The 15,559-nt window shown below is 38.0% G+C and overlaps 1 protein-coding gene across 1 annotated transcript in view; it reads right to left on the bottom strand.

The window, feature by feature from the left end:
- Positions 1-11,598, bottom strand: part of prr5l (proline rich 5 like) — a 38,049-nt gene extending 26,451 nt beyond the window's left edge. The window contains exon 1 of the mRNA XM_049575157.1: positions 11,287-11,598. The gene's annotated coding sequence lies outside the window, so the exon portion shown is untranslated. The remainder of the gene's footprint in view (positions 1-11,286) is intronic.
- Between the last annotated feature and the right edge of the window lie 3,961 nt (positions 11,599-15,559).

The following is a 15,559-nucleotide window of genomic DNA, read 5'->3' as shown; positions in this document are numbered from 1 at the left end:
TCGCTGCTGACTTTGTTGTTAGCCGTTAGGCATAGCATCATAGATATGGCTAAATGTGTGGGCTGTGGCGCTTCGTCCTCTGGAAATCTTAAGAAAAAACGTGTGTTGTTTAAGGTGGAGTGGCTGTCGGAGTATATACAAACAGACGAGCGAACGCCACCGATATTTTTTCTTTTTCAAGCGCAAACACTTACAACATAAACATATTCTGATATTCTTCTGCACTACCTGGCCAGGCCAGCAATATGTTTTGCCAGTAAAAACTTCATCCAGTACAGCACTGTCTGTAGTAGTAGCTCTGCTACCATTTTTGTTTACATGCACTCATTGCACTGCCTGGCCACTAATATTTTTTGCCAGGAAAATGTTTTTATCCAGTACAGTGGCACTCTCTGTAGCAGTACAACTACAATTTAAGTTTACATTTAGTTTTTGATCTAGCATATTATATTTGTTGCAGTTTAGAGGCCTAAAGTAGTTGGCAATCACTATTTAAGAGTGTAACTTATTTTGTATTCCAAAGAGTTGTTTGCACTTTGTATTGCCATCACTCTTAAATGTTTGTATTGTCTCCAAGTGACTTTTATGGAGCACATTTTTCTCTTAATTGTTCACATTATGGCAATAAATGCAAAATCTATTTTGCCAAAACAATGTTTTGTTATTGTTAATTGTAACTGACCTAGATATTCTGTAGTTAAAATAATCTTATTATTAATCTTTATAGTAATATTCACTTGTAATGATATTTGGGGTTGGAGAGGTGATGCCATGGCACCGCTATGTGGATGTACTGTGTACGCTCAAGTAGGTGATCAGAGGAGTTGAATGTCTACTCAGGAGTTTTCAAAATTAGAGGGAACATTGCTCAGGCACAGTGTGAATCAATCACACCTAATATAAACACACCCTAAAACATCAAATGAGGAACTCTACGAAAACACTTGATGATCTCAGAGATAAAACATCTTTGTCTAAGATGGCTTGGACACATTTTACAAATGCTCCCAGAGGGGGTGTCCTAAATGTCTCTCAAACAGACACCACCAGGGAAAAGGAAACAAGGCTGACCAAAGATCACCTGGCAAAGAGCTGCTGGAGAAGAGTGTCTCACGGGGTAAGGGACAGCTAGCTGCTATGTGATATGTGGAGAAGCATTAACAATGCCTTTTGCACAAAAGAGGGCCAAGAGTCCAAGTAAATAAAAAAAAAGTCCCTTTTCTTCCTTCTTTTTACTTTACATTCATTAATTGGATTCATGAAGTGTCGGGATGAGCATGAACACTTTGCTGAAGCTGAAACACTCTCCACCAGTGTGATCACCTCACATCCTGGCATTCATTTGTGACACGTACAGCACGTTCATGTCTATTCTTGGACATCCATAAGGGAACATCTCCAAGATCATGAAAGCTCAGACATACTATCCACACTGAATGTTCCCGGGGAGCTGCCATCACACGTACGTGTATGCAGTTCTATTTATAGTACAATTGACAGTTCACTTCAGCCCCCTGCAGTCAACTGGAGGGCTGTGGGGTGAGCTCACCCACCTCCCATTGCCTTGATTGGGGGGGAAGTGAGGTCTCAGTCTGGTTGTTTTGGTGCGCACCCCAGTGTGATTGCCCAAACGAACTTGACTTGAATTGAACCGAACCAAACAGGGCAGGTGTTTTTAACAAACACGGAACTTTTTTCAAAACAAAAATGAGAAACGATTGTTTTCAGTGGATCATTTTCGTGTAAACATGGCCTGAGATTGCTTCAAGTCAGGCAGTCGTTTTGTTTTGTTTGGTTTTGTTTTGGGGGTTTTTTGCTAGTCAGTGTACTGTGCAGTGTACTTCTGAGGACATTTTGATCCCCAGGTTTTGCCCCAGAGTGAGCACTCTTGACTTTCATGCTACTCTTTGGTACAGACAGCTGCGGACACAATGCAGCAGCACAGAGGAGGAGAAACTTTCCACCATAAAACTAACTTCACCGTGGTGAGGTGGTGACTTAAAAGCAGTGACGGAATTGGTGGAATTGTAGCCTGCAGTTTGTTATGCCTACAGTCCCTGAGGTCACAAAAATGGGCTGCACTCAAACATCTACACAAGAGTCTATTGGACCCTTGCTGACGTTTGGATGACAACATTTACTGGCAACATTTGCTGCATGGAATCTCCCCCTACTTCAACTGTCCTATTGAATAAAGGCGAAAAAGCCAAAAAAATTATTACAAGTGGCTTAGTTCTGACCTTCAGCCTTCAACAAGTGGAGCATCAAGTGAGTGACATCACTTACCAAACGACAATACACCTCAAACCAGTGAAACAACACACAGAAATGGCCTCATGCATCACCAGAGTTAATAACCTCAGATCAGCAGTGTTTTGTGTTTAGGAGTCTCGACCCTAAGCTCTGATTTCTCCTCCTCAACCACAGAGACGCTCCCATCCTGCAGGCCGGGTCTCTGTCCAGGATGCCCAGGTGGCTGATGGGATCTCACAGCCCAGTGTGTGTCCCACAGGCTCTCGCTGTGCTGTCTCCTCTGATCACAGCCAGTGGGAGGCCCCGTGCTGACCATCAACACAAACACACTATTGTTTATTCGGCTGCGTTCCTGCCAGAGACAGAGGAGGTCAATACATACTGATCTCTCTCTCCGCTGGCAACTGAAGGAGACGAGGAACAACGAGGAGAAACTAACTCGACACTTCCTCATCTGTAGAATCAAATAAAAAACAAAACTTTGTGTTCTTCTGCTGTAACCTGGAGGCAGCTGGATTCTATTTTACAATATTTCCATGTTTAAAATGCATCCTCTAACGAACACAATCCAAAAGAAAAGACAGTGTTTAAATTGTTATCACTTTCTTTAAGGTTCTTCCATGATAAGGTTCCTTTCCAAAGACTACATCAGTGTTGCACTACAGGTGTTGCACATGCACTACTAAATCTGCACTGCTGGATCCTCAAACAAATGCTACTGGGTGTTTAGCTCCACTAAGAGCTCTGTCGTGGTCGCAGTGTGATTCACAGTACTTTACATTCTCTTTAAAAGCAAATTGGGATTATCTTGACAGATATTGCAATTTCAATATACATAGAGCTTCCTGTTAAGAGTCAAAGATCGAATCATGGGTTGAGGACCCCTCTGTCGACTGAGGTCCCGTTTATATGACAATGATTTCAACTGAAAACGGTAAACTTTAGTTGCATTTTGGCCGATCGTTTACACGACAGCGGCCTGAAAACGCAACCTTTTGAAAACGGGTTCCAGAGTGCAATTTTTTGGAAACGGCACCGTCTCCGTTGTCATGTAAACTTGTAATATGCAGTTCCTCTGAAAACGGAGACTTTCGCACATACGCATTACGGTTCCAGTCACTAGGCATGCGCGAGAAATGCGCGACAATGGCGGACTCCCGAGCTCTGCTTGTGCTGCTTACCCTGTTGAATTTATCAACGCTTCATCCCCATCATAGTGTAGATTTACTGTAGCAACTCCATCTCGTCGTCCGTCCAGAAAAACGTTCATGCAGTTGCCATTTTGTTTGTTTATACATCGCCGCTCGGAAGCAGGAAGTGAAGTGCGTTTTTGGTCATTTTTGCGGATCCCTGTGCACGGCGATTGTAATCAAAACGTTGTCGTCTAAACACGTAACTTTTTTCAAAACGAAAATGAGAAACGATTGTTTTCAGTGGATCATTTTCATGTAAACATGGCCTGAGATTGCTTCAAGTCAGGCAGTCATTTTGTTTTGTTTGGTTTGGTTTTGGGGGTTTTTTGCTAGTCAGTGTACTGTGCAGTGTACTTCTGAGGACATTTTGATCCCCAGGTTTTGCCCCAGAGTGAGCACTCTTGACTTTCATGCTACTCTTTGGTACAGACAGCTGCGGACACAATGCAGCAGCACAGAGGAGGAGAAACTTTCCACCATAAGACACCGGGGTAACTTAATCTTCTCTCTTCTGCTTGGAAGTGGTGAATTTACAGCTCACAGATACTTAATACGACTCAGTTTCTGGTTTCTGTTTGATATCTAGTGTCAACAAAAAATGTTGATGTACATTTCTGATCAATCGTTAGCGCCATTAGCTCGTTCACTATATTACGTGAAATCGGTGGAGCAGTTTCTATTTAAGCTGAATGTTGGAAATAATGGTGTTGAACACTCTTGACGAATTTCCAAGAGGACTGAAACGTTAGTGTTTAAAGAGCAGTGTGCAAGATTTTCTGTTCAAAGTCTCAAGCGACACTTTCCAATGTACCTGCATCTGAGACAGTTGGATGTGCGAATAGCTTTCTTCAAACCAACTGACTGAAAATAAATGTAAAAAATTATGATTATGTGATATTTGCTGTGGTATGTACCAAACAAGTATGTCACCTTATGTCTTGAATATGATTTGTAGGAACATCTGTAAATTGTAGCATCTACAGATAGTCTGGATGTGAGGTGTTTAGGGGACATCTGTAATTTGTAACTACCGAAAACAACCTGGGTTACACTGATATTACTAAATTGCATGGTGGTAAAACTTCTTCTCCTTCAATACTTTATGTGAAGTATGAATTGAATTTTCTACATAAAGTTGGAAAAAAAACTTTGTTATATTTCCAGCAGATTAAACAATTCGCAGCAGGTGGAACCACTTTAAGTTATACAGTACTCTAATTACATGCTTTGGGTCACGTAAACACACATCTTACCGGACCACTTAATTGAGCATTTATGTGAACAGTTCAATTGGAATTTCTTATCATGATGACGTCAATCAGATTGAAGTGATATGGTCCATGTAACCGCAGCTGCTGATTAAAGAAAAATCAAAAGAAAAATCTGAACAGTCTGAAAATGGAAAAAGGTGGTGAGGTTAGCAGCTCGTCACCCAGATGAGTGTGGGAGGGTGCTTTGAACAGAGTGCGTGTGTGTCATGCTTTGAACAGTGTGTGTGTGTGTGTGTGTGTGTGTGTTCAGACCATACCAGGGACTACAGGTTGTGTGTGGGAACGGGACCATGTGTGCACAGTTCACCACATGTAGCGTTCACAGGATTTGGTGGCATTAAGACTCGCACAAACACACACACACGCACATACACGTCAGAGTTACAAACTTTGCTGAACGTCTCTCTGCGTCTCGTTGCGTCAATCAATAAGAGCGTCTACGTTTGAGGAGATTATTCACTCAGGGAATAAAAAAAAAAAAACACAACTGTCTCACCTTCTGCTTTGCGTAAGTGGGCGTTAGGCATCACCATGTGTGTTACTGTCACCATGACGACCCATCTGGTGGACAGTCAAAAACCAGTCTTCAAAAGAAGGTCAACCCCCCTCCTCGCCATCACCACCACCTCCTCCTCACCCCTCCCTCCGTCACATCCTCCTCCACTGATACATGATCCATCAGTCTGTGATGTTGAGCTCAGTCCAGTAGACATTTAGTGACGACTTCAATCATCTTGTGTAAATTTAATTTCACACATCAGTCTAAATAAGCACAGAGTCACTTTCACATAAAGTCGTGACGACAGCACTTTTGTCACACTTCCAACAGCAAGAGTTTTAACTGATTGTCAACATCATTTAATAAAATCCTCATCTTCTCGTCCTTTCTGAGTCAGATGTTGAGATTGATTCCACTCAGGGCTGCAGCTAATGACTATTTTGACAGTCAAATAATACCCCCCCCCCCTTTCCTTAATGTAAAACTACAGCAGCATGAAGTTAATTGTCCAGCCTTTCTACCACTTTAAAGACGATGACAACGAATTAAAAGCCAGCATTCTCTGTGGTCACATTAAGCTCAACCACCTGTCAAACCGAGCTCAACTCAATCAAATCAACTTCAATCTGTGGCTCTCCACTGAAGGAAACTCATCACACATTGACAGTACATCTCCTGAAATTATCTAAGCTAGAAAACAGAGTGTTCTGCTGCAGCTTGTTGTGCTGAGCTGTGTGTGTGTGTGTGTGTGTGTTATTGTGTAAGTGTTAGCATGTGGGCTAATCCTATAACAGAAGCCCCCTGTCATGAGAAAGTACTCAGAGAGACTAATGCAATTACAGTCCGAGACAGAGGGAGAGGTACAGTGTGTATATTCTGAACCAGGATAATTTCTGTGAACTCCAGTCAGAAGACAAAGGAATACTTCACCCACAAAATGATCATTTGTGTATCAATTACTCACCCTATGTTACACTGAATTGCCTCCACAGTGATTGAAGAATCAAAAAAAAAAAGGAGTCCTGATGAACTGAAGTCACACCAAAACTATATCAAAACATCTATTTACAAACAACAACTTGTGCATCATAATATAAGTCTCATTTATCCAGTCATATGCTCAGTACTTCCCAAACAGACGACCCTTTCTGAAAGGGAACTGAACAAAGTGAAACTTATCTATGCTCTCTTCAAAGCCAGACTTCATTGACAAAAACAGTAATTTTACCTCGCTGAACACAGGAGCTGCTGGTCTACCTGTGCCTCGATCAGTGAGTTAGTTTGTGTTATTGTGTGGCTTTGGGGTTTTAAAGGGTTCGTTCGCATTCACCAAAGTCACATAATAACACAAATAAACCAAGTGATTGAGGCAGTGGTGGAGCAGTAGCTCATGTGTTCAGTGATGTTAAATTACTGATTTTGTCAATGGAGTCTGGTTTTGAAGAGAGTATAGATACGTTTCAATTTTAATTTAGTTTTAAATGGTAATAAAGTTATGAAAATGCATGTGTTTGAGAAGTACTGATAAATGAGACTTGGATTATCCTGCATGAGTTATGTGAGAGATTGTAAGTAGATATTTTGATATAATTTTGCTGCTGTTACACATGGACCCGTTACATTCATTCATCGGGAATTTTCTCAGTTTTTTGATTATTTTTTCAACATGGAGGCTTGCAGGAAAAAGTTTTCTTCACAAATTCAACATAACACAAGGTGAGTAACTGATGTACAAAAGGTAATTTGGGGGGAAAAGTATTCCTTTAATGTTATTTCACAGATAAAAACTGTTGAACATCTTTATGAAAACCCTGCATTTAGTCATGTGAGCCCCCTTTGACTGTCACGGGTTATAGTATTTTCCAGTATTTAATGATGGCAGCGTACAGTCAGTTGCTTGTCAGTTATTGAAATTATAAAGTCATGGGAAATTGATTTGATATCTCGATGCAACACAGTGATAATGTCCCAAACTCTTTGCTTCTTATTAATGTAACAGTTTTATTATGTAATATAATAAAAACAATTGAGGTCAGTTTTAAAAAGGGTTTGAACCCAGTGGTGGAATGGAAGTACTGGTGTTGTCAAAATGATTATCGAAACATAGATTATAAATATTTGAAACCGTTTAAATATTTATTTTTCTCAGGAAAAGAAAAGTCGTTGTTGTAATGGCATAACCTTGTAATATTTATCTTTTAATTAAGTTTAAATTTTATGCCCTCATTGTCAATTTTTCCCTGCAGTATCAAAAAAGAATTTTCTTATTTTAAAAGGTACTGTATCAAATTTAGAAATTCCAGTGTCGTGGCAACACTACAAAGCACATTTATTCAACTCAGAATTTTAGTTACATGTACTTTACTTCTTTGTTTTTCATGCTACTTTATACTTCTACTCCTCTCCACTACAATAATTTGACAGCTTAAATTACTAGTTATAAACTCTTAATGTGTTTTGTGTGCAAGACGTGAAGCTTTGTGATAAATTAAACTCCACAACAGTTTAAACAAGTCCAGCTGAAACCATCTTTCATTAATAAATTAGTTGATTGACAGAAAATGGATGTGAAGATGTCATTTTTCCTGTAAAAACATTTCGTGGTTCCAGTTTCACAAATTTTTCCGTCTAATAATATTCATAATTGTAATGTATTAGTGATAATGTGGAGGTTAAATGAACATTGTGAAGGTGTCACTTTGGATTCTGGCTCATTTTAACAAACATTTCCCAGTATTTTCACTATTTTTACAAACCAAACAAGCAATCAATTATTGAAGAAAATATTGTGCCAATTAATCCATATTGAAAATAATCATTAGTTAATAGTTGAAAATGAGCTCCACCTGAAACAACTACAACAGCTAAATCCTGCTTTTGCAATTAATGATAATATGAGTCATAATCATGTAATGAGAGCATATATGACAGTATAACAGTCAGAGGGGACAGTTTGATACTTAAATACCTTAACCACAGTCTACTGATTATACTTACATATTTTTATTTATTTATACAGTTTGATATTAGTACTTTTACTGAAGTTTAGATCTCCATGTTTACTGGTTTTAAAAGGAAACTCCCTGAAAAACCCTTCAAGATCAACAGTTTTCAGTTTCAGTTATATTTTTAGGCAACCTTCCTGCTTAGTAATGTCCTATGTTTCGACAATATCCACATAATTAAAGGAAATGGTTATATTTGTACATCTGAAATTACAGTAATATTAAGATCAAAGCGCTCAGAGTTTCTCCAGTCTACAACATGTGAGTCACAAACTCCGAGCCATCCCGTCTTTTTCTCCTCATGTGGTCAAAGAAACTGGACTCTGTAATTGTTCTTCTTCTCTGGTGGATTCCTCCCTGCACTACTGTTAAATGTGGCGACTCCAGACAGAAGCCAAAGCCTGATGTTTGAGATCACTGGGACATTTTCTGATAGAAAACTCGACTCCGTGGCTGCTGAGAATATCTGATGTAACCTTGTCCCAGTGTGATGATCAACAGGAAAAACTAGCAAACATCAAACTACTGAATGGTGCCAGTGATGAGAGGAACATCAGTTATCTATTGTTAAACAGTCTACAGAAACTTCTGGCTACAGATAAAAGTCAGAGAATGATGTAGGCCTGTTTTGAAGAACTAAACTACCTTTAGGTCTAGCTGCAAGAACTTAAGTATCTCGAGAAATACCTACAAGACCTAAATCCACCTTTAAGTTGATTTCTCCAAGATTTAAACTACCAGAAGGTCAAACCACAAGTAATAAACTTACCCTTAGGTAGGGCTGGTACCTTGAAGATGTCTACCAAAATAACCTGGTACTAGGTTCTATCGAAACTTTTCCTGTCAAACGACACCTGTACTCAATCCTTTAGTACCCAGATCTGGGGGAAAAAGACTATTTGTGTGGTTGTGCTCACAGCCTATCACCACAAGCATTCTTTCATTCAATATGACATCTGATTGGGTATAAACCATACAGTCTGCAGTGTGTTAAAGTCGAGCATGATGTACTTGACAGAGTTGGCGGTTTACACAACTTGAATGCTTCCATTCACATGATGGGTATCCAATGGTAGAAAGAAAAGTAAGGGAAAAGAAGGTAAGAAATGCCTACTATATTGCTATTGGTGTCACTTCAAGGGTACTGGTGTTGGTACTGCTGTTGTATCTTTTAAACAATACCAACTTAGGTCTATCTATAGACTCTAAACTACCTGTAGGTCTATCTGCAAACCTCTAAACCTCATCTTGGTTGTCTGGAAGATTGAAACAACCAGTAGCTTTTTCAATAGGAACTAACCTATATGTGTCTACAAGAACTTAACTACCTGCAAGTCTGTCTACAAGAACAAAACTACAGAATGAAAAACTGCAGACTTTAAATTACCCGTGGCTTTATCTCCAGAATCTCAAGTACCTGTAAGTCTGTCTAGAACTACCTTTAGGTCTATTTACAAGTCTCAAAACCAAGTGTTGGTTGTCTGCAAGATCTAAACAACTTGTAGGTCTCTCCACCAGTACAAAACGCACTACCCACAGGTCCATCTTCAAGTTTTAAACTACCTGTAGGTCCGTCTAAGACCTAAACTCTCTGCAAGTCTATCCATGGACTTTAAACTACCAGTAGGTCAATCTACAAAACCTGAACCACTTGTAAGTCTGTCAACAAGAACTAAACTCTTGTAGGTCTCTTTACAAGAACTATACTGCATGTTTATCTAACAAGTTTGAAACTATACGGCAGCCTATTTACAACCTCTAAACCACACCTGGAGATCACCTGCAGTTCTAAACGTACTCCTCAGAGGTCCATGAACAGACTATCTACCTGTAAATCTGTCTGCAAGACCAAAACAACCTGTACGTGTGCAGGAACCAACCTACCTGTTGATCTATATTCAAGATTAAACTACCTGCAGGTATGTCTACACAAGTACCTACAAGTAGATCTATCTGAAGACTCTAAATTACCTGAGGGTCTACCTTCAAGTTTTAAACTTCCTGTAGGTCTATGTATATATTCTAAACATGTCTGTAGGTCCATGCACAAGATTCTAAACCACATGTTGGTTGCCTACTGGACCTTCATCCACCTTAATCCACCACACCAAAATAACCTGTAGGTCCATCTTTGAGTTTTAAACTACCTGTAGGTCTATCTAAGATCTACCTAAACACTCTTACCTGCCTGCAGGTCGAACTACAAGTTCTAAAGTACTCTCTTCAGAGGTCTTTGTACAGACTATCTACCTGTAAATCTGTCTGCAAGACCTAAACAACCTGTAAGGGCGTAGGAACTAACCTATCCATTATTCATTTTCAAGAACTAAACTACCTTTCAAGACTACTACCAAGTCTGTCTACAAGAACGAACTACCAGTAGGTCCATCTGCAGACTCCAGATCACCTGTTGGTCTATCTTCAAGTTTGGGTAGACCCAGAGGTCCATACACAAGATTCCACATGTTGGTTGCCTACTAGACCTTCACCCACCTTAATACACCACACCAAAATACTCTGTAGGTTCGTCTTCGAGTCCTTCTATCTAAGGTCTACCTGTAAACTCTAAGCTACCTGTACAATGCGACTACAAGACATTGATTCCCTGTAAGTCTAGCCACAGACTTTAAACCACCAGTGGGTCCATCTACACAACCTGAACCACATGAAAGTCTGTGAACCAGAACTTGTAGGTCTCTTGACAAGAACTAAACGACCTATAGCTTTATCTACAAGTTTGAAACAGTAGACTGTACTGGAGCTCCATCGGCAGGATTTAAACCACCTGCAGGTCTATCTACAGTCTCTAAACTACCTAGAAGTCAATTTACAAGGACTCAAACATATTTATAGCCTATACTTTTATATTCTTCATGTACTTTTCAGTGAGTTTGAGAATGTTCAAGTGTTTGTTTTATGTGATTCAACAAAACAACTTGCCATTCATGCAGAACTGAAGCTTCCCCTGGTTTTAAAACGCCTGTAGGTTTGTTTGTGCAGGTAAATAAAGCTACAAACCGTCACAGTTGTTGTGTGTCATGCTGACAGGACGTGTGTGAGCTCACCTCTGCAGACCCGCTTCAGTCCCGATGAATAAAAAGTCCTCACAGGAGACAACACAGCCCAACGTGTAGAAACGCAGCTCAACGCCGACTGCAGCGCCTCACCTACGGCTCTCATTCTGCACACATCGCTCCAGTTTCCGGAGACAACAAACAAACAAACAACTAAACAAACAGTGAACAGTTTGTTGTGAGCACACTGTGTGTGTCAGACCACTTCCTCCAGTCAAACACTGAAACTGAGAAAGTCAAACATTTCTCTGCTCTCAGACCAACTGCCGCTTCTGCCGCCGCTCAACAGGCTGCTGAGGCTGCGGCTAACAAGCTAACGAAGCTAACGGCTCACACTTCCGGTTACAGCCTTCAAAGTAAAAATCCAGTTTATAGCTGTTTAGTGGTAAAGGAAGTATTCAGTTATTTTACTGCAGTAAAAGTACTGTAAAAAATACTCTGTTACGATAACATTTTTTAAATGTACTGTTATTGTTGTCTTATTTTCATGTACTTTGTGAAGCATTTTGTAACTTTGTTTAGATAAGTGCTATACAAATAAATAATAATAATAATTAGTACTAGTAGTAGTATTTATATTATTATTATTATTTATTGTTATTATTATTATGTAGCATAAGGTCAATAATTTTACATTTTTATGCACTTTACATACTCAGCATATTACACATATTGCATTTTTAAATATTTTACATACCGGTGTGAAAAGTGAAGCATATTGCACATATTTTTTATGAATATTTTTACAAATTTTACTTTCTATAATTTTCTATGTTTGACATCAGCACTTGCACAAATCGCAGTCTCCCCCACTGCAAAATGAAATAATGAAGTCACACACAGGCTAATAGCACAGTTAAAGTTCAGTGTGTGTACACACGTTTATTTGCTAGTAACAACATAAGTAGGGTGGTGGTGTTATCAGATTATTTATGGTGTGATATGACAGTAATGAAGGATCATGTATCCGTACAACACTGTAGAAATAAATAAAAGTATGTAAGTATGTATCAGTAAATTAAGTTTTGTGACTGTTTGATCTCATTAGATGATTCTGATTCATGCACTAATGTAAAATCAGGATTTTACTGTTGTAGCTGGTTGATGTGAAGCTCATTTGAACTATTAACTGATGATTATTTTCATTATGGATCCATCTGCAGATTGTCATCTCTATTAATCAGTTGATTGTTTGGTTTGTAAAAAAAAAATGAAAATAGTGAGAAATGTGTTTGTTTGCTTAACCTCAACATTATTTATAATACATTGTAATTAATAATATTTTTCAAAGAAAAAGTTGGTGAAGCTGGAGCCATGAAATGTTTTTATATAAAAAAAGACTAGTAACTAATGTTTGTTTCGTACATGTAGTGCAGTAAAAAGGTATAGTATTTCCTTTTGAAATGTAGTTAAGTAAACATGGCGTACACCTTGATTTGTAGGTACACTACTTGAGTAAATATACTTAGTTACATTTTACCACTATCACATTACATGTAACAACTCAAGGCAGCTTTATATATATTTATATATATATATATATATATATATATGTATATATGTGTGTGTATATATGTGTATGTATATATATATATATATATATATATATAGCACATTTCGTACACAAGGGCAATTCAAATTGCTTTATAGAGCAATAAAATATAAAACATTACAAAGGATACAGAAAAAAATGAAGAGAAAAAAAGATATAAAAGGTAAAGTTAATTACTAAGTTATTTACAATTTTAAAAAATCACAATTAAAATTAACAAAAGTGCAGACAAGAGGTGCAAAAATAAAGAGTATTTAAATTTAAGATTAAAAACTGAGTTTAAAAATAAGGTTGCGGTTGTTACAGGGTGGAGAAGGCAGTGTGAAACAGATATGTTTTTAGCTTTGATTTAAAAGTGGTCAGAGTCGGGGCTGTCTAACATCATCTGGGAGGTTACTCCAGATTAACAGAATATAAATACAGCTATTGTAGAACTTCTTAGTTCCTGTGTCATTTACTCAAGTGCTGTACTTAAGTACAATTATGAGGTACTTGTACTTAACTTGTGTATTTCCATTTTCTCCTACTTCATATTGTATTTCCCTAATCTCAGAGGTGAATGTTGTACTTGTTACTCCACTACATTTATCTGACAATTTAGTTACTTTGCAGATTCAGATTAATGATACAAAAGATAATGTATTATAACTGGTTAAGATAAGTTCGCATCAGTCAAGCCTCTACACTGTGGTGTTACTACTTTTACTGAAGTAAAGGATCTGAGTACTTCCTCCACCTCTGATTGTCTCCACATAATTTCACTTAACTCAGTTAATTATAGGTTCTTCGTCTGTGGTTTCCTTTTTCAACCTTCAGGATGTTTCCTGTCGTCTGCTGGTGTCCAGTTCCTTATTATAAATCTGACTTTGAGTTTGTGTTTTCTAAAAAAAAATTGCAGGTTTAATGCTTCACATCAGCATGTTGGCATTGTCATTGTTGCTGCTGATGTTAGTATTTAGCTCAGATCACCACTGTGTCTCAGTTCAGCCTCACAGACTCCATTTTGTCTTTTCTATCCGTCAGACATTTGGAGTTGTGTTTCTGCAGTCTGACTCTGGGAACTAACCAACTTCTCCTTCTCCTCTTTTTTCAGGAGCTGTCAGAGTCCTGCGGCTGCTGCTGTCAGTGAAAACAGAGGCAGTGAGCTTGTTGCCTGGTGAAAGTTTGGGAGCGTCCCTCACACGGTAAACAACAATTACAGAGCAGCTCAGTGGTGATGGCTTGTTTTGGCTGCTGCTGTGGGAACAAAGTGTTTCTGTTGGTTTTCTGTGTTCACGTCATCAGATGGTCATGTTCAGCACGACTCTCTTTTCTTTAGCATTTTAAAGTCATGGTGATCTCACGAATGATTGTCCATTAGCTATCTGTGCAGTATGTTTGTAGTTTTCTTGTTTTTCTATCAGGGTATATTAATTTCCATCGTGGATCTGATTGTGTATTTCATCTCTTTGCAAAGAACTGACATTTGATTTAAAATGTGTTGTGTAAAAATACTGCAACCAGTTGTTTCCATTATCAATTAATGTGCTGATTATTTTCTCAATAAATAATCAACAAAACCAAAGTGTCCCAAAATCCAGTTATGTCCTTAAATTACTTGTTCTATCTAAAACAACAGATGTTTTATTTAAGTGATAAAATCTCACTTTAAAAAATATTTCAGTCATTTTTGCCTGAAAAATGACTGAAATGATGAACTGATAAACAAAACAGTTCATTTTCTTTCAATCGACTAATTAATTTATCTTTATTTCTTTATTTATTTGATATGTGACCACCTCTGTTAGTTATTCATATGGAAACACTCTGATTCATTTAATCACATCTCTGAAATAAAATAACTACTGTACCACTGGTGTTACTACTTTTATTGTGAAAGTATAAACCTAACTTCCGGTACCGCTCTGATTTCAGCTTGACTCAGCATCCTGGCTCTTAAAGGATGATTGGATCAGAAAACTTCATCTCATGAATATTCATGATGTACTCACAAATAAACATGAGAGGAGCTTCCACCATGACAACAAAAACATAAAACTTAAAAAGTTTCATGCTTTTTTATGCTTTAGAAAAAAATGTTGTTTTATCTGACAGTGGAGACATTTTAAAGTTTAACTTCCTGTTGAAGTTTTTTGTTAAGTAAAGTCCGTTTTTTTCCAAAAAGACAAAATCACAGAGTGTCTTTTCCAAGCAAATCCTCGAACTAATGATTAAAATCTCATTTATGAAGAGTCTGTTTTATATTTATAGTCATGTTTTAGAAAATAAAAAGTTATTTCAGTCTTGAAAGGAAGAAAGGTTCACCAGTGTGTGTGAGTCTACAGAAGGAAACCACAGTCACTCCTGAGAAACAAAAAATGTGCTTTATTTATTTAAAAAAAAAACAACTGCTGCAGCTGATTCCAGAGCAGTGTTTTCTCATCAATATAAAAGAAGCTGATGTGAACAGAATATTAATTATTCAGTGAAGTCACACAGAGCTGCGGGAGCTGCTTTCAGCCCAGAGACAAAGTTAAACTCCTCATTGAACCCTCTTTTAATCTGTGAAGGTTAACCCTTTACTGTTGGATCAACTCCATAAAATCTAAAACAAAGACAGTTTTGTTCAGCAAAGTTATCCAGATAACTCTGTAAACATAGACAGATAGATAGATAGATAGATAGATAGATAGATAGATAGATAGATAGATAGATAGATAGTTGATGCTAATA

This window comes from Epinephelus fuscoguttatus, linkage group LG4, assembly GCF_011397635.1.
Source record: "Epinephelus fuscoguttatus linkage group LG4, E.fuscoguttatus.final_Chr_v1".
In the NCBI taxonomy this organism is placed as follows: Eukaryota; Metazoa; Chordata; class Actinopteri; order Perciformes; family Serranidae; genus Epinephelus; species Epinephelus fuscoguttatus.
Note: the sequence above shows the minus strand (reverse complement) of the source record. Positions and strands in the feature narration are given on the sequence as shown.